General features: G+C 45.7%; 1 protein-coding gene across 1 annotated transcript in view; it reads right to left on the bottom strand.

The window, feature by feature from the left end:
• The window catches only part of LOC140391992 (F-BAR and double SH3 domains protein 2-like), a 346,281-nt gene that overhangs the window by 247,139 nt on the left and 77,001 nt on the right, over positions 1-22,141 (bottom strand).

The following is a 22,141-nucleotide window of genomic DNA, read 5'->3' as shown; positions in this document are numbered from 1 at the left end:
TAGCAGCTCAAGGTGGTGGCTCACCACCACATTCTTAAAGTCAATTAGGAATGAGGTACAAATAACCAGCGATGTCTGCATCCCATGAATGAATAACAAAAAAAAAATTCTGGAAACACCTGTGGTTAGGCATTCCAACATTATTCGAAAATGCAGAAATCAAAAAATGACTTTGTCCCAAGCATTCCAGACTGTAGAGATTGCAATGTGTATGATTACTTGGTGGTGAGAATGTAGAACTTGCTACTACATGGCACAGATGAGTTGATACATTTGAGAGGAAGCAGATAACATGAGGAATTGATAGGGTGGGAGGGTGCTTATTTGGAAAATTATAGCCATTGTGACCTGGTGGGACTCATGGCCTGTATCTGTGCCATACAGATCTATGTAATTACATGCAAGGGATAACATTCAAGTATATTTGATGAATGATGATAAATTATATTTCATATTTTTAAATTAAATTAGATTTGTTCCTTACAAAAAAACTGGCACCCTCCCAAAGCAACACCATAGAATCCCTACAGTGCAGGAGGAGGACATTCAGCCCATCTGACTTAGGCCCATCCCCCACCCTATCCCCATCCCCCCACCTAACATGGACATCTTTGGACACTCAGGAGCAATTTAACATGGCCAATCTGCCGAACCTGTACATCTATAGGCTATGGGAGAAACCGGAGCGTCTGGGGGAAATCCACACAGAGACAAAAAGTCCACACTGACAGGCACCCAAGGCCATAATCGAACTTGGGTCCCTGGCACTGAGGCAACAGTGCTAACCACTGTGCAACCGTAAGCATATAATTTGTTCAGATTTCTGAAATAGCACAGTGGTTAGCATTGTGGCTTCACAGTGCCAGGGTCCCAGGTTAAATTCCTGGCTTGGGTCAGTGTCTATGTGGAGTCTGCACGTTCTCCCAGTGTCTGCGTGGATTTCCTCTGAGTGCTCCGGTTTCCTCCCGCAAGTCCCGAAAGTCGTGCTGTTAGGTAATTTTGACATTCTGAATTCTCCCTCTGTGTACCCGAAAAGCCGAATGTGGCGTCTAGGGACTTTTCACAGTAACTGTCTTCTAGTATTAATGTAATCCTACTTGTGACAATAAAGATTATTATTATATTTTGTTTCCAACATGTATCTGCATTAATGCATGGCTCACCATCCAACAGGAAACTAACTGTCATAAGTGAAAAGGGCATTGACCATGTACAAACAAATCTGACCTTATCACTATTATCTTTGACATAACCAGCAAGGTGACCTACATTTACACATAAGTAATGCTATTTTCGCTTGATGAGTAATCCAGAGACCCAGAGTAATTCTCTGGAAGCCTCGGTCTGCCCACCACGGCAGACAGTCACATTTGAATTTAATGGAAATAAGATCATAAGACACAAGAGCAGAATTAGGCCACTTGGCCCATCGAGTCTGCTCCGCCATTCAATCATGGCTGATATTTTGCTCATCCCCATTCTCCTGCCTTCTCCCCATAACACCTGATCCCCTTATTAATCAGGAACCTATCTATCTCTGTCTTAAAGACACTCAGTTATTTGGCCTCCACAGCCTTCTGCTGCAAATCTGGAATTAAAGGTCTAATGGTAACCATGAAACCATTGTTCACGGTCATAAAAACCCATCTGATTCACTAATGTCCTTTAGGGAAGGAAATCTGTCATCCTTACCGGGTCTGGCCTACATGTGACGCCAAACTCATAGCAATGTGGTTGATTCTTAAATGCCTCTGAAATGGCCTCGCAAGCCACTCCGTTGAAGGGCACTTAGGGATGGGCAATAAAAGCTGGCCCAGCCAGAGACAGCCACATTCCCTGAAAAGAATAAAAAGGTATGAATTTCTGCTCATTACACAGCCTGAACATAGATTCAATTTTTAAAAAATAGTCTTAGAGCTAAGACGAGCAAGGAGGGGACATGAGAAGTATTTGGCAGGAAGGATCAAGGAAAACCCAAAAGCTTTCTATAGGTATGTCAGGAATAAGCGAATGACTAGGGAAAGAGTAGGACCAGTCAAGGACAGGGATGGGAAATTGTGTGTGGAGTCTGAAGAGATAGGCGAGATACTAAATGAATATTTTTCGTCAGTATTCACTCAGGAAAAAGATAATGTTGTGGAGGAGAATGCTGAGCCCCAGGCTAATAGAATAGATGGCATTGAGGTACGTAGGGAAGAGGTGTTGGCAATTCTGGACAGGCTGAAAATAGATAAGTCCCCGGGACCTGATGGGATTTATCCTAGGATTCTATGGGAGGCCAGGGAAGAGATTGCTGGACCTTTGGCTTTGATTTTTATGTCATCATTGGCTACAGGAATAGTGCCAGAGGACTGGAGGACAGCAAATGTGGTCCCTTTGTTCAAAAAGGGGAGCAGAGACAACCCCGGCAACTATAGACCGGTGAGCCTCACGTCTGTAGTGGGTAAAGTCTTGGAGGGGATTATAAGGGACAAGATTTATAATCATCTAGATAGGAATGATATGATCAGGGATAGTCAGCATGGCTTTGTGAAGGGTAGGTCATGCCTCACAAACCTTATTGAGTTCTTTGAGAAGGTGACTGAACAGGTAGACGAGGGTAGAGCAGTTGATGTGGTGTATATGGATTTCAGCAAAGCGTTTGATAAGGTTCCCCACGGTAGGCTATTGCAAAAATACGGAGGCTGGGGATTAAGGGTGATTTAGAGATGTGGATCAGAAATTGGCTAGCTGAAAGAAGACAGAGGGTGGTGGTTGATGGGAAATGTTCAGAATGGAGTACAGTCACAAGTGGAGTACCACAAGGATCTGTTCTGGGGCCGTTGCTGTTTGTCATTTTTATCAATGACCTAGAGGAAGGCACAGAAGGGTGGGTGAGTAAATTTGCAGATGATACTAAAGTCGGTGGTGTTGTCGATAGTGTGGAAGGATGTAGCAGGTTACAGAGGGATATAGATAAGCTGCAGAGCTGGGCTGAGAGGTGGCAAATGGAGTTTAATGTAGAGAAGTGTGAGGTGATTCACTTTGGAAGGAATAACAGGAATGCGGAATATTTGGCTAATGGTAAAGTTCTTGAAAGTGTGGCTGAGCAGAGGGATCTAGGTGTCCATGTACATAAATCCCTGAAAGTTGCCACCCAGGTTGATAGGGTTGTGAAGAAGGCCTATGGAGTGTTGGCCTTTATTGGTAGAGGGATTGAGTTCCGGAGTCGGGAGGTCATGTTGCAGCTGTACAGAACTCTGGTCCGGCCGCATTTGGAGTATTGCGTACAGTTCTGGTCACCGCATTATAGGAAGGACGTGGAGGCTTTGGAGCGGGTGCAGAGGAGATTTACCAGGATGTTGCCTGGTATGGAGGGAAAATCTTATGAGGAAAGGCTGACGGACTTGAGGTTGTTTTCGTTGGAGAGAAGAAGGTTAAGAGGAGACTTAATAGAGGCATACAAAATGATCAGGGGGTTGGATAGGGTGGACAGTGAGAGCCTTCTCCCGCGGATGGATATGGCTGGCACGAGGGGACATAACTTTAAACTGAGGGGTAATAGATATAGGACAGAGGTCAGAGGTAGGTTCTTTACGCAAAGAGTAGTGAGGCCGTGGAATGCCCTACCTGCTACAGTAGTGAACTCGCCAACATTGAGGGCATTTAAAAGTTTATTGGATAAACATATGGATGATAATGGCATAGTGTAGGTTAGATGGCTTTTGTTTCGGTGCAACATCGTGGGCCGAAGGGCCTGTACTGCGCTGTATTGTTCTATGTTCTATGTTCTATGTTCTACTGAGCAAATTACTCTTTTTTCCTCTATAAAATCCACAGGGTGAGTAGAAGGCACTTTCTCCAGTAATATACTTACTGGTTTCAGCTTTTCAAATTGTCTACTTTAGTTTTGTAGGTTGTAATGACATACATTTGACTTTGAGGGAGATTATGTAAACAACTTTATGCTTCTTGCATGAAGGTTCACTGTCCACATTCCAGAAACAGTTTCCTCGCGGATACAATTACTAAGTTGTGGGTGCAACCTTTGCCCATCTAATAAAAAATTTAAACGGTTGTCTGCTTTGTTCAATAAAAATTAAATGCTTTGAGAAAAGGCCACGTTATTTCTTTGAAAATACAAAACTACCATTTTATAAAATACAATTCATTATGGTCTGCTTTCCAGGAATTGTCCAACTGAAACAGCAAATAATTATGCACAAAATCGGGCCTTAAAACTCAACCAAGACATGCCTGCCCATATGCAGAAGCCTTAGGTTGAGACACCATTACCCAAGCCATTCCCACATCATCAAATTTCTTCCTTCAATCAAACTTTATCCACCTTCAATTTAAAAAAAAATAAATCAAAATAACGTGCTACATCAGGCATTCTGAACTGATTAATATTTCAGTGGATGAAGAAACATTAATCAGGACTAAAAGGTTTAGAAAACTATGGAATTACAGTTAGATGTATTTAGTTCATCACTAATGGGATACGGACCTTACAAATAGGCTGACATGGATGGCTTCCCATTACTTCATCCCAATTTGACAGACTGACTGGCCAGGTCATTTAGCAATTAGTAGTACTTACCTTTTCCATCTTCGTAAAACTCCAAAACAAATGAGCCATATTTTCAGAGTCCCAAACATTGATTAGGACACAAACTGGTCTCCTCATCGAGACTCCATTACCAAACATCACAGGCACACGCAGCCATTTGTGTTTTTAGGGCTGAGTGAAAGACCTGTGGTATGTTCAGGGAATTATGAGAAATCTTTGGGCATCATTACCCTCTTTCCACTGGCAAGGCCCAGGAGCACCAGTCCATAGCATGAAGGCATACCTGGTGCAAGCTTCATAGAATCCCTATATTGCAGAATGAGGCCATTCAGCCGATTGTGTCTGCACTGACCCTCCGAAAGAGCACCCTACCTACGCCACACCCCTCATCCCCATCCCCAAAACCTCACCTAACCTGCACATCTTCGGACACTAAGGGGCAATTTCTTATGGCCAACCCATCTAACCTGCACATCTTTGAACTGTGGAGGAAACCGGAGCACCTGGAGGAAATCCACGCAGACATGGGGAGAACGTGCAAACGCCACAGTTACCAAGGCCGGAATTGAACCTGGGTCCCTGGTGCTGTGAGGCAGCAGTGCTAACCACTGTGCCACCGTACTAACGATCCAGCAGCTAAGGAGGGATAGTACGTGATAATCCGCAGGTGGTTTCCTTGCTCATGTTTATCTGGTGTCATGAGATTTCATGAATCTGGAGTGAATGTTGAGGATTCCCAGGGCAACTCCCTCCCGACTATGTACCACTGTACCATCACCCCTGGGTCTGTCCCATTGGTGGGACAGGCCAAACCTAGATTTGTAGTGGTGTCAGGGACATTATCGCTGATATGATTCCGTTAGTGTGACTCCGTCAGGCTGTTGCTTGACTAAAGTATGAGACAACCCTTCCAATTTTGCACAAGCCCCCAGATGTTAGTATGGGGGGCTTTGAAGGGTCGACAGGGCGGAGTTTGCTGTTATCGTTTCCAGTGACTAGGCTGATACAGAATGGTCGGTCCACTTTCATTCCTCATTGACCTGTATTTAGCAATTTGACACAACCAAGGGCATTTAAGAGTCAACCACATTGCTGTAGTTCTGTAGGCCAGACTACATAAAAGGACATTAGTGAACCAGATTGATTTTTTATGACAATCAACATTGGTGTCATATACTTTTAATTCCATATATTTATTCAATTCAAATTCCACTATCTGTCATGATGGGATTTGCACCCTGATCTCCGGAATACTAACCTGGATCTCTGGGTTACTGATCCAGTGACAGTATCACTACCCATCTGCTCCCCCAACTTGGCCGACTAATGGCTGGAGCGCGGGGGAAAGCCAAATGATGAAGCCACCAGGGATACATTTAGTTATAGCTGGCACCACTTCGACAGTTCCACAACCCCACTGTAAGCCTTAATAACTTAAATACATCACACTTTATGGCTCCACTTAAGTAGTAGTCTTTGGACTCTGTTTCTCTCCACAGATGCTGCCAGAACTGCCATGTTTTTCCAACACTTTGTTTGTGTTTCAAATCTTAGCCATCGCAGTATTTTGGTTTTTATTTTAAATTACTATTGAGCCTCTGGATATCCTGAATACTCCTTCCCATCTCAAGCAAACAACCTGGAATGATTTTGCTCTTCAGTTCTCAAAAGGATGACAAATTCTAGTAGTCACCATCAGGGATAGGGCAAATATCCACCTCTCTACTGGGAGCAACTCTTAGGAAGGCAGGGTAGATTGGGCATTGAGATTAGCGACCCATTACACTGCATCTTCTGATTCAGCATTAAATGACAGCAGATAATAAACACATTGAATATTACTACAGTTCCCACCTCCTCAAATTACCCTGACTAATCAGGTGTAGTTATGTTTCTTGCAGACTGGATAAAATAGACTCGTCTCCGCCAATGACACAAACAATTTAATCCCTGATTTGTGCTGAATTTTCTGACATTAAATGGGAAAACAGTAGGAGCATTGATTAGAGTCTTTTTTTTGGGGTGGGGATCACGGGAAGGAGCAATGAGAGTAAACCAAACAAAGTCACTTGCACCAAAATCATAACGCCATATTTTCCATGTAAAGAGCTCACACAAAACCACTTGGAAAGATACTACTGTCCTCAATTGAAAGCAGAAGAACAACAGTACAGTAGATATACCATGGCATCATAGTGCAAACAATAGGCTGTCTTGCCCCAATAAAGCCACTTTTATTCAGAGTGTTGGTGCATGCCCAATCCAAAATTTGATGCTGCATTCTTCTATACAATGCTGATAAATTCACAGAATTATTATTAAAGAGATTTTTCTTCAAAGGGAAGTATGCTGAAAAGATTATTTTCTATTCATTAATTTCTAAAATTGTAAGATTAGTTCATGGATTTTTTTTTTGGCATTCATGCTATATGCAGACTGCCACATCAGAATCCTGTATAGAGCTACTTCTTCAGTGCCAAAGTGGTTTTCACATGTGAAGTGAGAATGGTGAAGGGAGGGAGGGATTGGGCAAGAGGGAGAGAGAAAGAGAGAGAGAGAGAGGGGTTATGTGAAAGGGAACCAAGGAATGGGCAGGTGTGGCACAGGATCTGGTGTCAGGTGTTTTCTTTTTAAATTGAGAAAGGTTTCTCAGTGGCCATTCCAAACGGATGCTGTAGAGTGAAAATGTAATTTACATAACCTGAATTTTTATATTTTACGAAGTCTACTGAAATGCCCATTGTGTCTGTAATAGCTGGGCGTTTCTAGCAGATTTCAGGCTCAGCCCCAAATAGTGTGGATCTTTCAATAGATTATCTCCTTACTTGAGAGCTGCTAATAATATTTTGCTACATTTGTAAAAATAAAAACTGATAGTACAAGTTGAACATGTCCAGAGATAGTGATTAAAAGTATCAAGCTCCAACAATGTTTCATAAATACTTTGTTGCATAGGAACTGTTCAGAAGAAAGCACCTTTATTCAGTGCCTTAACATTAACTTGTTCATTTTCATAATGGAAATACTTAATGGTAATGTAATTTCTTTCCACATGCAAATTCTAAATAGCTAAATCATACATGAATTCCATAAATTAGTAAAATGTTATTATGTACATAAATGTCTCTACAAAACAAAGAAACCCAACAGTAGTTTGGCTCAGTCAACAGCATGTGTGCCTGCATTAGAGGGCTGCCAGAATTTAAAGCAGGCTGGCATTCACATACAGTGCTGAAGCAGTGCTGCAGTTCTAGAGATACTATCCTTTGCCACAAAATATTAAAACATGATTCTCTTCACCCGTTTGACTGGATGTTAAATTCCAGGGAATTTTTTGAAGATCAGGATCTCAGAATCTGATCAACATGTCTCCCTCAAGAAGTGTGACCTAACAGATTGTTCAATACAAGGTGGTATTTGTATTTTCACACATTGTCTATACTGCAAAAAAGTGATTTATTAAGAAACACCAGGACATTTTGCTAATGTACAAGTTGCAAAGTAAATGCAAATACTCTTATCAAAGGAATCCATAATGATACGTATCCATAGCACATATCCCTAATTCCTAGCTCTTTGGTCTAGGGGTAAGATTCTCGTCTCCAGGGTGGAATTGAGCTGTCTCGGTTTCAAATCCCGAGCGAGCCCTTTGATAAAGGGCAGCACGGTAGCACAGTGGCTTCACAGCGCCAGGGTCCCTGGTTCGATTCCCCGCTGGGTCACTGTCTGTGCAGAGTCTGCACGTTCTCTGGGTTTGCACCGGGTGCTCCGATTTCCTCCCACAGTCCAAAGAAATGCAGGTTAGGTGGATTGGCCATGGTAAACTGCCCTTAGTGTCCAAAAAGATTAGGAGGGGTTATTGAGTTACGGGGATATGGTGGAAGTGAGGGCTTAAGTGGGTCGGTGCAGACTTAATGGGCCGAATGGCTTCCTTCCACACTGTATGTTCTATATGTATGGTACAGAAAGTAACCACATACTAAACATGAACACTAACCAAAATAATTCAAACAGCTCAGCAGCAAACAATTTGTTAACAAGCACCAACTAAAATAATTTGACACAGTAGAGAATAAGAGAAAGTTATGACCAACAAATTACCCAGGTTGAGTTCTTCAAAATGTGAAACAGCATTGTACTACCAAAACCACATTTCAGCACATTAAAAGCGACTGGCTCCCTAACTGCAGTGGTGATGCCCAGTCGTGTCAGAACTGCAATAAATCCAAGCTGCTGTCTTGGGTTTCTTTTTCACCAGTTTTGGATCTTTGGCTCATGAACTAAAATGCAAATGAACTCGAGCCACGATGAGGAAGGCTCGCCAACATAAGCATCAGTGCCTTTTGCAAACAGATTGACCTTTATGGAGCTCCATGTTACTTATCTTCCTAGGTATAAAACAGTCATTTAAGGCTTTACTAAATAGTATCCAAAATCTGTGACATTTCTGTAGCCAAGAAGGCACTCAACCAGAGGTTAATCATGTGACACAAAGCTAATAGTAGCAGATGCCAGTGGGTCATTTCAATTCTATTGATGTACACAGGAATAATGAGATTAACTTGGGGAAGAGTTGCCTCAAAAGCACTCTTATTCTGGGACCTTTTCCATTTTATGTTGCATCTACTTTACAGTCCTGCTATCAATTGTAGCCCCAAGCTAAACATCAGGGAGTAGCACTCTAGTCCCTGAAAAGTCTAAAATCTAATCCAGATTGCAACAATCACCAATTGCAACAAAGCAGTATATTCAAGGATAGATTTTCGATCTTTTTGGGAATCTTGAGCAGTGTTTTTCAAACTTTTACCCGGGACCCACTTTTGCCAATCAGCCGACCTTCAGGTCCCTCGCCTGCCGACATTTGCGACCCACACTGGCCGACCTTTGTGACTCATGTCACGCTCGCCACCTTTGATGCGAAAGGGGTGCCTGCTTGGTCCTCACGATCTCACTCCAATCAGGTTCACAGAGGAAAGGGCAATACACATAGCAGATGCAGAATTTAGCCAGTTACTTTGTGTCATCTTGATCTCAGTAAGAACAGAAAATCTAACCCTGCATATGTACGTAGTCATGAAAGGCAACAGCAACAAAATGTTTGTTTTACTCAGCACTGGATACCCCTCCAGATGCTACTCCAGAATGCCGAGAGCCTCATGAGCTTTTGGTGTGTTTTTAATGTGCAGTTACAGGCCAGGTATAGCAGCTTAGTCTTTTCATTTGAAGTTAACTGCAAGTTAATAACAGACTCTGGGGTCTCAACCTCAAAATAATTTATTCACCCACCACGTTGCTTGAAAAATCTGAAATTTCTCTTTTCATTTACCAGTACTCCCTGCATATAACACACATGGGCTTTCCATCCTTATTTGTAATGGCACAATTGAGAAAACCACACTTCATACTTTATGCTACTTTGCTTTCGGGTTTGTATGCTTTTAACCAGAGATGCTGGAGCTCTGTAGAGATAACACTAGCACTGTCCTGCCCTGGACTCTCTGTGCTATTCTCTCCAGCAGAATCAGATGTGCGATCCTGGCCAATAGGTACACTGCCTATGTGTCTCTGACCGTCTCTTTCTTGTAACAAAATAACCCACCTGCACAGTCCTCTTGCCTTGCTTGCCAACAGCTAGAAAAAAAATAAGGAACTCTCCTCCATAATTTCGCACCAAAAGCACGTACATCTGGGGCGCTTAATGTCAAGCGACGTGCAGGGCACATGACCTGCTCACTGCTCCCGCTTCTGGCCAGCAGACTGCACACAGCCTCATTTCCTTCTCATTTAAAAGGTGGCAGCCGCTGCCATTCCCAATAAATATGCAGATAGTGGCCGTTGGGCGATTCTCCCGCGAACGGTACCCAGGCGGGAACGCCGCGACTGACCATTCTCGATCAGCGGGTCGCAACTCTCACTTTGAAAAATCCTGATCTAGAGGTATGAGGAGCAGGCAGGAGAAGCAGACAAGCAGGTTTAGATGGTCATATGGTCTACACCTGCTTCTATTTCTTACCTTCTTAAAATAGAAAAACAAAGAGTGGACAGGTGCTTTTAACATTCCATTCTCAGTTACTTCTTAGTTGTTTTTGAAAATCTAACAAGATTTACATAAATGCAGAATTCTGCTGATTGTTATTTTGCTGCTGTGCTGCAATTCAGAGTGCCTGAATGCAGCCTTTTTAGCCCTGTAAATTAAAGCAGGATTCACTTCAGACTAGTGCTTTCCTGGTTAAACCCACAGACGGAAGCTATAAAAACAGTGTGTACCAGCACCACAGCCCTTATTTCTCCAAACACTAATGGCATTTTATTATCCAGTATGCAGGCATGCTATTCTGGGCTCTGTGCCAAGTGACAATATATACACAGCCTTTCCCCTACCAAAGTGTAGTCCAGTTATCACTGCACTGTAGCCATTAAGAGTCTGATTTAGCTAATGTGTCAAATGAAACAAAAATGGGAAACTGCAACCTACATGTCGACGGAAAATATCACTGTTCATCAATTTTCTTTTAAGAAAGGATTTAGATAGGAGCACTAAAAAAATTAAAGACAATTTTTTTCCAACAAAGGCACTCAGCTTATATGCTGACATGCCATGTTTCCTTCCAGAAGCACATGGTTTGCTCTCACAAAGTAAAATTATATTTAAAAGATTATACATTTAAAACAACAGATATAGAACTGTTTGAGAGATATTCTAGTTTGACCCACCCTTAGGAGAACATGATTTAAGTAACTTAAGTTCAAGTCCTGTTGACACATCAGTACCAATTGTCAAAAGATCAGAATCTCAATTTTCTGCAACTGCATAGAACATAAGCCAGCAGAAGACATTTTAACTCATTGCACTGTATAATCTTCCAAAGCTTTGTCTGGTTGGGTTGAGAATAGGGGAAGGAAGGTGCTCAGAAAAGCAAAATCGCACACAATTATGTAACTGTTTAATCAGCTCTCCAAAGATAAATACAAAGAACAAAACAACACAGGAACAGGCCCTTCGGCCCTCCAAGCCTGTACCGGTCATGATACCACCCTTGGCCAAAACCTTCAGTACTTCCTAGTGCCATATCCCTCTATACCCATCCTATCAATGTATTTGTCGAGATGCCTTTTGAAAGCCGTTAATGTATCTGCGTCCACAACCTTCCCTGGCAACGCGTTCCAGGCACTCACCACCTTCTGTGTATGCCCCCTATTGACTGACCCCTCCACCTTGGGAAGAATGCCTGCCCATCCACTCTATCCAGGTCCCTCATCTTGTAGACCACTATCAGGTCGCCCCTCAACCTCCGCCGTTCTAATGAAAACAGTCACAGTCTATTTAGCCTCTTCGCATAGCTAACATCTTCCAGACCAGGCAACATCCTGGTAAACCTCCTCTGCACCCACTCCAAGCCTCCACATCCTTCTGGTAGTGTGGTGACCAGAATTGTGCACAATATTCCAAGTGTGGCCGTACCAAGGTTCTATACACCTGTAGCATGACTTGCCAGTGTTTATACTCGATGCCCCGTCCAATTAAGGCAAACATTCCGCATTCTTTCTTGACTACCTTGTCCACTTGTGCTGCCAATTTCAAAGACCTGTGGATCTGCATGCCCAGATCTCGCTGACTTTCTATATTCCCAAGGGTTTTGCCATTTACTATATATTTCCCCTCTATGTTAGACCTATCAAAATGCATTACCTCACATTTGTCTGGATTAAAGTCCATTTGCCATTCCTCTGCCCAAGACTCCAACCTATGTCCTGCTGTATCCTCTGACAATCCTCAACACTATTTGCCACTCCACCAACCTTTGGTGTCATCAGCAAACTTACTCATCAGACCAGCTATATTTCCTCCAAATCGTTTATGTATACTACAAATAGAATCCCTAGGACTTCCGGTTGCGGCGATGCACTGCTAAGCCGCACGTTTCGGCAGCTCCCGCTCTAACGGACTTTTGGGCTCTTTTTGGGAGCCGCAACGGAAATTTTTTCGGACCAAACCCAGTGTGGGGTGACGAAGTAAGGAGTCCCCCCTAGTGTGTATGGAAAAGATCGGTGGTAGTGGCCCGATTGCGAAGGATCCTCTGGAGCAGCGGCAGAGAAGAGGAGGTGGAAGCAAGATGGCGACGGATGGAGACCAGACGACATGGGGGCCGGATCAGCAGGAATTCCTTAGACGTTGTGTGGAGGAATAAAGGAAGGAGGTGCTGGCGCCGATGTTGTTGGCAATCGAAGGGCTAAAAGAAACCCAAAAGGCCCAGGCGATAGAGCTCCGTGGGGTGAAGGGGAAGGCAGCTGAGAATGAGGACGAGATTCTGGGCCTAGCAGTAAAAATGGAGACGCACGAGGCGCTACACAAGAGGTGTATCAAAAGACTCAAAGTCCTGGAGAACAGATCGAGGAGAAAGAACCTCCGGATTCTGGGTCTCCCCGAGGGAGTGGAGGCTGACGTTGGGGCTTATGTGAGCACGATGTTCCATTCGCTAATGGGAGCTGAGGCCCCCTCGGGCCCCCTGGAGGTGGAAGGGGCTCACCGGGTCCTTGCGAGGAGACCAAAGGCTGGAGAACCACCAAGGGCGATAGTGGTGAGATTTCACCGCTTCACGGACAGAGAGGCTGTTTTGAGCTGGGCCAAGAAGGTACGGAGTAGCAGGTATAAGAATGCGGTGATACGAGTGAATCAGGACTGGAGCGCGGAGGTGGCGAGAAGGAGGGCGAGCTTCAATCGGGCCAAGGCGGCGCTTCACAAGAAGAAAGTAAAGTTTGGGGTGCTGCAGCCGGCGCGACTGTGGGTCACGTACCAAGATAGACACTATTATTTTGAAACATCGGAAGAGGCATGGACCTTCATCCAAAAAGAAAAATTGGACTAGAACTGAGGGACTGATGCTGTGGGGGAGATGACGATGTTGATGTACAGAAATGTAAATTGGGGAATGAGAGGTTCACCGTATCGGGACGATAGATGGGGAGGGGAAAGGGAAGAGAAGAATTCCTTTTTTCTTTGACGGGGGGACACTGAGAAATGTGGGCGCCGTGGAAAAAGGGACATAGGTGGGGGATAGGGAATGGGAACGGGGCTGTAGTAGGAGCTGCGCCATAAGGGGCGGAGCTGATCTAGGGAAGCGTGGGTTTTTTCCAGCGCTGGGGAGATGATGGTGGGAAGATAGGCGCAAGGAGGAGGAGAGTTCCACACGGGGGGGGGGACAAGGAGAGAGCGGGGGAAGCCGGGGTCAGCTGACTATCGGAAGCATTATGGGGGGAGTAACCATGCTAGATGGGGGATCTAGCGGGGGGGGGGGGGGTGTAACTGGGTTGCTGCTGCTGGGATCGAGAGGGAGCTGGCAAGGGAAGAGGTGGTCGGGACGGGAATGCGCCGCCTGGGGGATGCACGGGACCTGGATGTGGGACTGGCCTAGAGTAGGCGATGGCTAGTCGGCGGGGGCCCCCCCCCCCCCAATACGGCTGATCACGTGGAACGCGAGAGGCCTAAATGGGCCGATTAAGAGGGCCCGAGTGTTCGCGTACTTAAAAGGACTGAAGGCAGACGTGGTCATGCTTCAGGAGATGCATCTGAAGGTGGCGGATCAGGTTAGGTTAAGGAAAGAATGGGTGGGACAGGTGTTCAATTCAGTGTTGGACGCGAAAAATAGAGGGATGGCTATATTGGTGGGGAAACGGGTGTCGTTCGAGGCTAGGAATATAGCAGTGGACAGCGGTGGCCGATTTGTGATGGTGAGTGGTAGATTGCAGGGAATGGAGGTCGTGCTGGTAAATGTATATGCCCCGATCTGGGATGATGCGGGATTTATGAAGCGGTTGCTGGGACGTATCCCGTACCTGGAGGTAGGAAGCCTGATAATGGGGGGGGGGGGGGGGGGGGAAATCAATCCGTGGAGATTTGCTAGGCCGTTGGCCAAAGAGTTTCCTTTTTCTCCCATGTTCATAAGGCTTACTCCCGGATAGATTTCTTTGTTTTGAGTAGTGCACTGATTCCGAGGGTGGAAGGAACGGAGTACTCGGCCATAGCCGTTTCAGATCATGCCCCGCACTGGGTGGATCTGGAACTAGGAGAGGAGAGCGAACAGCGCCCACTGTGGCGACTGGATGTGGGAGTATTGGCAGATGAGGGAGGGTCTGTGGAAGGGTGCGGGAATGTATTGAAAGGTACCTGGAGGCCAATGATGATGGTGAGGTCCAGGTGGGGGTAGTATGGGAAGCGCTGAAGGCGGTGATTAGGGGAGAGTTGATCTCCATTAGGGCTTACAAGGAGAAAAAAAAGAGGGCAAAGAAAGGGAGAGATTAGTGGGGGAGATTTTGAGAGTGGATAAAAGATATGCGGAGGCCCCGGATGAAGGACTATACAGGGAGAGGCGAAGACTTCAGACGGAGTTTGACCTGCTGACCACAGGGAAGGCAGAGGCACAGTGGAGGACGGCACAGGGGATGAGATACGAATATGGGGAAAAGGCGAGTCGGCTGTTGGCCCACCAGCTTCGTAAGAGGATAGCGGCGAGGGAAATAGGGGGAGTTAGGGATGGAACGGGAACTACGGTGTGGAGTGCAGGGAAGGTAAATGAGGTGTTTAAGACCTTTTATGAGAGGCTATATAGGTCCCAACCCCAGGAGGGAAAAGAGGGGATGCAACAGTTTTTGGACCAACTAAGGTTCCCGAAGGTGGAGGAGCAGGAGGTGGCAGGTCTGGGGGCGCCAATCGGGGTGGACGAGGTGACTAAAGGGCTGGGGAACATGCAGGCAGGGAAGGCTCCGGGACCAGACGGGTTCCCGGTGGAATTTTATTGGAAGTACGTGGACTTGTTGGCCCCGCTGTTGGCAAGAACCTTTAACGAGGCCAGAGAAGGGGGGACTCTACTCCCGACAATGTCGGAGGCGATAATATCATTAATCCTGAAGCGGGATAAAGATCCGCTGCAATGCAGGTCATACAGGCCTATCTCGCTCTTGAATGTAGACGCCATGTTGCTGGCCAAAGTGCTGCCGATGACGATCGAGGACTGTGTCCCGGGGGTGGTGCATGAAGACCAGACAGGGTTTGTAAAGGGGAGACAACTGAATGTTAACGTGCAACGACTGTTGGGGGTGATAATGATGCCCCCAGCGGAGGGGGAGGCAGAGATAGTGGCAGCGATGGATGCAGAGAAGGCATTTGATAGGGTAGAGTGGGAGTATTTATGGGAGGTGCTGAGGAGGTTTGGGTTCAGGGAGGGGTTTGTCAGTTGGGTTAATCTCCTCTATGGGGCCCCAGTTGGAAGTGTAGTCACAAATCGGCAGAGATCGGAGTATTTTCGGTTACACAGGGGAACGAGGCAGGGGTGCCCTCTGTCCCCATTACTGTTCGCGCTGGCAATTGAACCACTGGCCATAGCGTTGAGAGACTCTAGGAAATGGAGGGGGGTGGTTAGAGGGGGAGAGGAACACCGAGTGTCACTCTACGCAGATGACCTACTGCTGTATGTGGCGGATCCTGTGGAGGGGATGACAGAGGTTATGCCGATATTGAGGGAGTTTGGAGATTTTTCGGGATATAGGCTTAATATGGGGAAGAGTGAGCTTTTCGTAGTACACCCCGGGGATCAGGGAAGAGGGATAGACGACCTGCCATTGAGGAGAGCAGAAAGGAGTTTCCGATATTTGGGGATTCAGGATGGGGAAGAGTGAGCTTTTCGTAGTACACCCCGGGGATCAGGGAAGAGGGATAGACGACCTGCCGTTGAGGAGAGCAGAAAGGAGTTTCCGATATTTGGGGATTCAGGTAGCCAGGAGCTGGGGAACTTTACACAAACTCAATCTGACGCGGCTGGTGGAGCAGATGGAGGAGGATTTCAAGAGGTGGGATATGCTGCCGCTCTCATTGTCGGGCAGAGTGCAGGCGGTCAAGATGATGGTCCTCCCAAGGTTTCTTTTTGTGTTTCAATGTCTCCCCATTTTGATCACTAAGGCCTTCTTTAAGAAAATAGATAGGAGTGTTATGAGTTTCGTGTGGGCAGGGAAGACCCCGACGGTAAGGAGGGGGTTCCTGCAGCGCAGCAGGGACAGAGGGGGACTGGCGTTGCCGAATCTGGACGATTATTACTGGGCCGCCAATGTGGCGATGGTCCGCAAGTGGATGAGGGAGGGAGAGGGGGTGGCGTGGAAGAGGCTGGAGATGGCGTCCTGTAAAGGAACGAGCCTAAAGGCGCTGGTGACAGCGCCGCTGCCGCTCTCCCCAAAAAGGTATACCACAAACCCAGTGGTGGCGGTAACCTTAAGGATCTGGGAGCAATGGAGGCGACATAGGGGTGTGACGGGTGCCTCGGTGTGGTCCCCGATCAGGAACAACCATAGGTTTGTCCCAGGAAGGATGGACGGAGGGTTCCAGAGCTGGCATCGGGCAAGAATTAGGAGATTGGGAGATTTGTTTACTGACGGGACGTTTGCGAGCTTGGGAGCGCTGGAGGAAAAGTATGAGTTGCCCCCAGGGAATATCTTTAGATACATGCAAGTGAGGGCGTTTACGAGGCAACAGGTGAGGGAATTTCCGCTGCTCCCGACACAAGGGATCCAGGATAGAGTGATTTTGGGGTATGGGTCGGGGAGGGCAAAGTGTCCGAAATATATCAGGAGATGAGAGAGGAGGGGGAGGCGCTGGTAGAGGAGCTGAAGGGAAAATGGGGAGAAGAGCTGGGGGAGGAGATTGAGGAGGGTCTGTGGGCTGACGCCCTAAGTAGGGTAAATTCCTCTTCCTCGTGTGCCAGGCTTAGCCTGATACAATTCAAGGTTCTATACAGAGCACACATGACGGGAGCGAGGCTGAGCAGGTTCTTCGGGGTGGAGGACAGGTGCGGGAGGTGCTTGGGAAGCCCGGCGAACCACATACATATGTTTTGGTCATGTCCGGCACTGGATGAGTACTGGAGGGGAGTGGCAAGAGTGATTTCAAAGGTGGTGAAGGTCCGGGTCAAGCCAGGTTGGAGGGTTAGCTATATTTTGGGTAGCAGATGAGCCGGGAGTGCAGGAGGCGAAAGAGGCCGATATTCTGGCCTTTGCGTCCCTGGTAGCCCGGCGAAGGATCTTACTCGTGTGGAAGGAAGCGAAACCCACCGGCATGGAGGCCTGGACAAACGATATGGCAGGGTTCATAAAACTGGAACGGATGAAGTTTGCGTTGAGAGGATCGGTACAGGGGTTCTCCAGGCGGTGGCAGCTGTTCCTTGACTATCTCGCGGAACGTCAAGGGAAAATAGATCAGCAGCAGCAGCAGCAGCCCGGGGGGGGGGGGGGGGGGGGACCTGTTTTGTTCTGGTTGGGGTGGAGGGGGGGGGGGAGCACTATTTTTTGTTACTTTGTTATAACACTATTTTATTTAAATTATGTTATTTATTAGTTATTGTGTTATCTTTTTTGTTGATTTGTAAGGTGGAAAAATTGTGTTTGAAAACTTTAATAAAATATATATTTTTAAAAAAGAATCCCTAGCAGAGATCCCCGTGGAACACCACTAGTCACAACCTTCCGTTCAGAAAAACACCCTTCTACTGCTACCCTTTGCCTTCTGTGACCGAGCCAGTTTTGTATCCATCTTGCCATGTCACCCCTGATCTCATGGGACTTCACCTTTTGTACCAGTCAAGTGTTTACTGTTCAGCTTTTACTGAGCACAATACATCAAAAAAAATTAAAGAAAAAGTTGATTTAATAATTATGTTTCTCCGGTTAGCACATGCTCAGTTGAACACCCAATGATAATAAAAAAGGAAGATCTGATAGATGGGCAGGAGCAGACCAGTTAAGTTGTATGCATAAGCAGTCGCAAATACAAGATCTGCAAATGTACCTTGTTCTATCAATTATAACCTGCTAATAATTACCAAATAGACTTAAACATGAAGAATGATAATTTAAGAGATTACTTGTGCTAGTAAAATTGAACTCCAGCTTTTGGAAGGGCGAGTAAAGAAATGGAGAAAATAGATCGAACTTTCTACTAGGCATGGTAAACACAACATAACTTTGCTGTGACAACTGTATTAATAACTGGTGCCTTGTAGATCCCTCAAATGTGACTATATTGTACAATGTATAGAAGAGTGGAGGTTGCCGCCCATGTGTATTGGTTTGTTCATATTTTCCTCCTCCTTTCCTCATTGTCTATGGCTCTTTATTTGATTTGAGGGAGAAGCTACTGAATTTCAAGTGACAAGTTATAGAATCCCTCCAGTGCACTGAGTCTGCACCTACCCGAGGCCCACTACCCCACCCTATCCCCGTAACCCCACCTAACCTTTGGACACTAAGGGGCAATTTTAGAATGCCAATCCACCTAACCTGCACATCTTTTGGACAGTGGGAGGAAACTGGAGCACCTGGAGGAAACCCACGCAGACACGGGAAGAACGTGCAAACTCCACACCGTCAGTCACCCAAGGCCAGAATTGACAGTAGAATTGAAATGCTCCAAGGTGATTTCCTCCCCTACACATTCTCAGTTGAGAACCCTTTGTCAACAAGAAATGTTGGTTCTTTGTTCTGGAATCAATTGGATAGCCCAATAATGGTGGAAATAAATAAATACTCTATATTTTCACATGTCACAATCAACTAACAGCACAAAAACATTCCAATTTTAAGTCATGCAAACATTGGCTCTGAATAGTTGCGTCCGGTTATGTAACATTGCCACGTTAAACTACACAATTTTGATTGGATTTCAAAGTTTTTTCCACTGTTTAATGCATGTTAATTCATGGGATGTGGGGGTCATTGGCTCCGCCAGTATTTATTATTACTCCCTTATTGCCCTTGTGATGATGGTGGTAAATTACCATCTGGAACCAATGCAGTCCATGTGGTGTAGGCATACCCAGCAAGTGCTGTTAGGAAGGGAGTTGCAGGATTTTGACCCAGTGACAGTGAAGGAAAGGTGATATTTTCCAAGTCAGGATAGTGTGTGGTTTGGAGGGGCACATCCAGGTGTTGGTGTTCCCATGTATGTGCTGCCCTGGTCCTTCTAGATGATAGCAGTCATGGGTTTGGAAGGTGCTGTCTAAGGATCTTGGTGAGTTACTGCAGGGCACCTTTAAGCTGGTACACACTGCTGCCACTGATGTCAATTGTGGAGGTAGTGAATGTTTGTGGATGGGGTGCCAATAAGCAGGCTGCATTGACTATGATGGTGTTGAGCTTCTTGAGTGTTGTTGAAGCTGCACTTATTGAGGCAAGTGGAGAGTATTCTATCATACACCTGACTTGTGTCTTGTAGGTGGACGAGAGGCTTTGGGGATTCAGGAGGCGGGTTACTCACCACAGGATTCCTAGCCCCTGACCTACGCTTATAGCCACATTATTTATATGGGTAATCCAATTCATTTTCTGATCAATGGTAATCCTCCAGGATGTTGATAGTGGGGTATTTAGGGATGGCAATGCCACTGAATGCCCAAGAGTGAGCCTAAATTATCTGTCCTTAAATGACAATACAATTAAATGACTTACTACAAATAGCAATGACAGACAATATAGCCTGTAATTTATATTGAGTCTTTCAACATAGAATATTGTCTCAACAGAGGTGTCATCAAAAAACACTGCCTTTGAGGAGGATCTTAAAATGAGGACGGGGAGCTTGGCAAGTGGTGTGGATGGGTATTCCACAGCAGAAGTTTATGACACTCGTTCTGAACCATTTTACAGCAGGATTGGTGGGTTATCGAGAATTTCAAATTAAATTACTTACTCTGTTACAACAAACACATTAATAGTTAACAACTACTCAGTTCCAAAACAGGACTTAAGAAAATGCGTGTTTAAAACTCACCGAATAACTGGATTGCCTTGCAGTGGCCATGTTTTTTTATTCATAAATTTCTCACAATCCTATTTACAGGCTGGCCTGGTGTTACTCCAACAACCCAGTGAGATCATTGCCCACAACGCTTTCACTCTTCCTATTCCTAATTAGGGTTTTGCCGTAACATAGCACTTTGTCTGTGTTCTGCTATAACAATGCCCCACACTGTTGCAAGTTGGTACAATAACACACCTAGTGAACCTTCACTTCAGGAACTCAGCATTTAATACCCAGGCAAAACTGACTGCTGAATAGAATTAAGCTGACTTCAACAATTAAATGCATTCCAACTACTAAGTATGCTATATTATGCATGTTGTGATACATTGCGAAAATTTTATATAGAATTCTGAAGGTGCAAATTTCCCCCCCCACCCGTATCTTTTTATGAAAAGCTTATTTATTAATACCAATACAAGTCCTGTATTTATATTTAATTTTTACTGCTTGGTTCTGCAAGTGTCATGCTCTGGAAGACGTCAGATATCAAAGCTGAATGGACACAAAACAAAATGCACTTTTATGGATCAAGTGATACGAAAATCTTTTTGAGCTATAACGGAGTTGAATAAACAACGTACCACACTAACAAGCAGGTTTCAGCATTAGTCTCCATCAAAATACATCTCAAATGCAAGATTAAGACAACACAGTTTATACACTGTACTGATAAAGTACCACTAAATAAATTAAATACTCCCAAAAATGAAGTCAGTGCTCTATTCGCTTCCCATTCAAATGCTTGGCAATAGCAAATACAATGATCTTCAGAACATGTAAAGATGTCTGTCATGATATCCACATTAATATATCATGGTACAATCACACACACACACTGATGGACAGGTAGTTGGACCAACCAACACACACACATCGCAGCCAATCACCAGAGAGAGCACACGCACTATAAAACAGGGAACACCACAGTTCCCGCTCATTCCACCAGGAGATAGCTCAGAGCACAGAGCTCTCAGCGTGCCACTCAGACATACACCATGTGCTGAGTGCCTCACCAAGATAGTGCTAGGGCTGGGTCCACAGGTTAGCTGGTAAAGTACGAACCACAGCAAGAAGTTAATAATTATTATTGTACAGAATAATAAAACAAGAGTTGTACCATCTACAACCGTGTTGGTTCGTTTGTGAATCGGAACACCCAACACGACATGATACCAGGGCTGGAAGCTCGCCAGCGACTGTGAGACCTACCTGCACCTCTTCAGAAACCCGCCATCCTGCGCCATGGAAACCATCAGCCCGCCGCAGCTGCTCCGGATCGCTGGAAATCTTGGCGTCAACTGGAAGCTGTTTAAACAGCGCTTCCAACTCTTCCTAGAAGCCACAGACAGGGAGAATGCATCAGACACCAGGAAGATCGCCCTCCTCCTCTCCACGGCGGGGCAACACGCCATCCACATCTACAACTCCCTGGTATTCGCGGAAGGCGAGAACAAGACGGTCCTTCTGAAATTTGAGGAACACTTCAATGTGTGAGTTAATGAGAGCTTCGAGAGGTACCTCTTCCTGCAGCGCCTGCAGGGTAAGGATGAGCCTTTTCAATCTTACTTGACACACCTCCGTATCCTCGCGCAGTCCTGCGGCTATCAGGCCACCTCCGACTCCATGATTCGGGATCAGATAGTTTTTGGGGTCACCTCGGACACCCTGCGCCAGCAGCTCCTCAAAATAAAGCGCCTCACCCTAGCCACCGCCATCGAGACCTGCGTCCTCCACGAAAACGCGACCAG

This window comes from Scyliorhinus torazame, chromosome 15, assembly GCF_047496885.1.
Source record: "Scyliorhinus torazame isolate Kashiwa2021f chromosome 15, sScyTor2.1, whole genome shotgun sequence".
In the NCBI taxonomy this organism is placed as follows: Eukaryota; Metazoa; Chordata; class Chondrichthyes; order Carcharhiniformes; family Scyliorhinidae; genus Scyliorhinus; species Scyliorhinus torazame.
This window is presented reverse-complemented; position numbering and strand designations above follow the sequence as displayed.